This window comes from Scylla paramamosain, unplaced genomic scaffold (assembly GCF_035594125.1).
Source record: "Scylla paramamosain isolate STU-SP2022 unplaced genomic scaffold, ASM3559412v1 Contig51, whole genome shotgun sequence".
NCBI lineage: Eukaryota > Metazoa > Arthropoda > Malacostraca > Decapoda > Portunidae > Scylla > Scylla paramamosain.
In genome coordinates, this window is record NW_026973716.1 from 247501 (window position 1) to 252540 (window position 5040).

The 5040-nt window shown below is 43.6% G+C and overlaps 1 long non-coding RNA gene across 1 annotated transcript in view; it reads left to right on the forward strand.

The window, feature by feature from the left end:
• LOC135098219 (uncharacterized) overlaps positions 1-2196 on the forward strand; it is a 9088-nt gene extending 6892 nt beyond the window's left edge. The window contains exon 3 of the long non-coding RNA XR_010266680.1: positions 1823-2196. This is a non-coding gene — a long non-coding RNA (uncharacterized LOC135098219). The remainder of the gene's footprint in view (positions 1-1822) is intronic.
• Positions 2197-5040: the final 2844 nt, after the last annotated feature.

Below are 5040 nucleotides of genomic sequence, written 5' to 3' on the forward strand. Positions count from 1 at the left end.
TCCTAGTCATTCCTCTCACTTGACCCTGCATCCCCTTCAATCAACCAGTCAGTTAACCAATCCCATTTTCCATAGTTCCCTTCTCTCTCCTTTTGTCTATTGCCCTATTCCTCCCCTCCCTCCCTCCCATGCAGGAAGATACTAAAAAAAACATCTCCACATCACACACCTCGGTCGTAAATCAAACTTTACTGGAAACTGTTCTCCCTCCCCTGTGCCTTCCCTCACACATGCGTCACTTTCCTCGTAAAACTTTTCATAGCTCACAACACACGTCCACTGGCCCCATAAATCTGCTCCACCTTCCACACACCGGTCTCATTAATCTTGTATAAAGTTTTCTGCGAGGAGAATCCAGAACAGCAACAAAAAGTCAGTGATAATTATAGCAACAGTAAAAAACAGCAATAATTATACTACCACCACCACTATCACCCCACCAGCACCAGCACCACCATCACCACTGCTACCAATATCACCATCACCACCACCACCACCACCACTACTACTGCTACTACTACTACTACTACTACTACTACTACTACTACTACTACTACTGCTGCTGCTGCTGTTGCTGCTACTGCTTCAGTGAATAATCATCAACAAGAACAACAATAACAACAACAACAACAACAACAACAACAACAACAACAACAACAAAAACAACAACAAATATCATCACCACCACCACCACCACCACCACCACCACCACTAACAGCAAGAACACTAAATTCAAACAACATATCCAAATAGGCATGCAGGGTGGCGGCAGCGGTGGCAGTGGCGAAGGTGGTGATGGAATGCAATGAAGTGTAGCGGAGTGTAGCAGGGGGAAGTGGTTCAAGGGGAGTGAGGAAAGAAGGAAGGAAGGAAGGAAGGAAGGAAAGAAGAAAGGAAGGAAGGCAGTTTGCAGTACGAGCAAGGTGTGCACTCCATAACTATACGAGCATACACACACACACACACACACACACACACACACACTAAATAAACTACGTATCGGGCAGGCGAGGCGAGGCGGGTTTTACTACAGTATCACCCTCTAGATGACACTTACGTATCGCGAGCCACGGAAACAACGATAGATATCCCTTTTACATGGAAGGATGAAGAGCTACTTTATCAGCATTACCTGGAGACACGCTGATGTTAAGAATATGTAACAGTGGATAGCTTCACATCTCATTATTCTTATTGCTATCATCGACAAACAGTTTAGAATAGACGCACCAAGCATAGGACATTCAGTGTAGGGGCCAGAGTGTGCAGGCGGAGCGGCAGGAGATGATGAGGGCGGGGACAAAGTGCGCTCCTCATGATCACCAAACGCATAACTCGCGGCGGAATGTTCTTGCACTCTCCACCACTAAAGAAATGAGGTAGTAAGTGAGTGCTTGTTACGGCTAGGTTGTTGAGAGAGAGAGAGAGAGAGAGAGAGAGAGAGAGAGAGAGAGAGAGAGAGAGAGAGAGAGAGAGAGAGAGAGAGAGAGAGAGAGAGAGAGAGAGAGAGAGAATTATAATGGGGATACTTCTAGAACTAAAGTAGGAAAAACAACAACGAAAAAAACAACAACATACTACTACTACTACTACTACTAATACTAGTACTATTACTACTACTACTACTACTACTACTACCACTACAAACATGAATAAAATAACAAAAGCAACGAAATATTTGAATTAACAAAACTCTGAATGCAGGGAGAAAATATTATATTCACAAACTCCTTTATAAACTCTCTCCTCTCCTTCCCTCTCCTCACAACCTCATTTTTCTCTCCATCCTGCAGCATTTCATCCCTCCCTCCCCACGTTACAGGGCCGTCTCGACCAGCTGCAGGCGGAGGTGAGCAAGCTGGAGCAGCGGAGCGAGCAGCTGGAGGCTCGGGTGAAAGAGTTTCTTCCGCCAGCACCATGCCCTCGCCGCTGCCACGGACCAGATCGACCTTAAACTGGAGGCGCTCAACCGACAACACAAGACCCTCTCGTCCTCATAGTCTTTTGTGTGGCTGCCTCGAGGAACACTGCACGTACACCGCCTCTCCTGAGTGTGTTATGGAGATCCTTAATGTTGAGGCATACCTGTGTTTCCTGGTGCGAAAGAGATTTGTGTGGTGTAATACAGGTGCCGACACCGCACTTACCCACAAGAACTGACAAAATATCATCGTTTTTATGCTTACTATAATTTTTCTTAGGAAGAGTCTTGGTGCGGCTGTATGTGTGTGTGTGTGTGTGTGTGTGTTGTGTGTGTGTGTGTGTGTGTGTGTGTGTGTGTGTGTGTGTGTGTGTGTGTGTGTGTGTGTGTGTGTGTGTGTGTGTTCCCTGGTTCAAAACAAACTTGTGCAGAGTGAGACAGGTGGCCACACAGCACTCACCTACGAAAACTTAGGGAATATTGGCATTTTTATGAAGAGCGTTTTTATAAAGAGTCCTGGGACCGCTGCGTGTGTGTCTGTGTGTCTTGACGCAACACGAACTTGTGCGGAGTAAGATGGATGGATGCCAGAACAACTTTACTCGACGGAAACTTATCAAACAATGTCAATTTTAGGCTTCATCTTTATTTTTGTATGAGTCAGTGTCGCAGAGAATGCCTCAGAAAGGTTACGTGGACCACACACATTTTTTTTTACGGCTAGTTTTATGTTTTGTGGGCGCTCGGATACAATGTATTTCTGGGAACAGGCTCGTCAAGACCTCGCCGAGGGGTTGCGTGGGCGCGGCGGGGAGTTCCCTCGCTCCTTCCTTCTTTCGCCAAGCTCGCCTCTCTTCACCCAACACTCGATATTTTGAGGAAAATGGAGCGGCTACAACAAAGGCAACAAATTTTCAGGGGGGCAGGGTGTATTGGTAAAAAAAAAAGTAGGGCTTTCCTAAAGACGGGCTGGAACTTATTAAAATGAGATCCAAATGATGAAAATTAACAAGAAAATCTCAATACAGGTAGTTAAGCGTGACTAAAATAGCAGATAAAAAAAAAAAAAAACAGAAGGCAATAGAAAAGCATAGAAACATATTATGGCTTTCATTGACACCTTTTTGTGACGCCGTGTGTTGCATGCACGGAGGACTGCACGGCGAGAGAGAGAGAGAGAGAGAGAGAGAGAGAGAGAGAGAGAGAGAGAGAGAGAGAGAGAGAGAGAGAGAGAGAGAGAGAGGAGAGAGGAGAGGAGAGAGAGAGAGAGAGTGAATGATTTTTCTTTGTAAATACTATGCCCAACAAGAAACATAGATTGTGTTCTTATTCTTCATATTATTTCCATTATTTATCTGGTAATGGTGCCCCACTTTCCTTTAGTAGCATACTATCACAAACTATTCTTATACACAACGACGGCAATTTGTAAGTCATGCAAGAGTAATTAAGACGAGAATAAAACACTTATGGATAGATCAGAGACGTACCCATTCGCTTGAAAGATAATGACGATAAAATTATTTAAAAGTTTTCTATTGCCACCTCAAGATAAATAATAATGAATTCTTGGTGATGAAAGGAGTAAGTGGCACTGTTTTTCAAAAGTTAATGAAGAGTTGATATCTGTATTTAACAAGGAGGGGCAGCAGCGGCAAGGAAGGCAGAACAAAGGCAAGGACATTGGCAGGAGTAGCTGTGCAAATCAAGGAATTCGTTCGATGTTTTTTAGTGTACGAGTATATTGATTAATAGAAAGTCTGGCAAAGCATTCGATACTTATTTTCTGTCAGGGTGTCTATCTGAACCATGTCATTCATTCATAACCTCTTTAAGCGACCACATAAAATTTAATGGTTATCGATCATTACCTCGTGTATGTCTCTTCTTATTCCGACAGTTAACATATGGCATTCAGTGCATTCCACCACCTACACTCATCATAACACCTTTCACCGTTACTACTAATACCACTGTCCCCACAAACCTGCACAGTACCCCTCCCATAGCCAGTAAATAACCGCACAAAGCCAAAACGAGAAACTCTCACAAAGTACGCGAGACTGCTCTCGTAACCACCAAAACCGCCCTTACTCACCACCACCTCCATCACCTACACACCTGCCACTCCTTAACCCACTAAATTACCGACCGAAGCCAGTCAAGTCAAGAAAATGCTACAGAGTACACGAGGACATTCACATAATACAATAAACATAACATCTACTACTATTTGTTTCACCACCAGCACCTACTTACTCCACTGCATTCAGATCTACAACCCACCACCCAACACCATCACCACCACCACGAACACCACCAGGTAACCTTTACCCTTCGCTAGGTGCGCACTCGTTCCCACCATCTTGAATTAAATGTGAATATAAACGAGTGCATCAGCCTGGGAGCAGCGGCAACAATAGCAGAGCGGGGCAGAATAAGGAGAGAAAATAGGCAAAGCGGAACATCCAGTGAGTGTGCCGCGCCCAGCCATGAATATGTTGATGGCTGCGGTAAGTATTATCCCTTTGAAGTTGTATTGATAGCGGCGCTGCTTGAAAGGATCGACGAGCAGGAGCCATGTGGTGTTAAATTCTGCGTTTAGTACTTCTGGGCTTTCGGGTGAAGCTGTGTTTTGGATGGAATAAGTTTCCCTTTGAGCTAAGATTGTTTTTTTCTTTCTTTTTCGCTTCAGTACGGCACGCAGAAGGAGAGACTGAGAGGAAGGATGCTTCGAACACACACACACACACACACACACACACACACACAGATTCAGATTCAGATTCAGATAGTTTATTGACCACAGGAAAAAAAAAATAAATTATACAATTTAAAATACATACAGTTCTGGTCCAAAATACAGTAACTTCTCTTAATAGCACTATGCGAATGATATACCATTAAAACTTTTATAACACATTTAAAACACAAATGCAATAGTAAAAATAAGTAAAACACCTAAAATAATCGTTAAAGATGGGGCAGGAATCCAGCAAACATCACACTACGGGGGGTAACATCTTAAGACTTGGAGATGCATACATAACTTTATCACTTAAACAACGCTAATAATTTATGCACTATAAAACACACATTATCATAATCAGTTCTGTCTA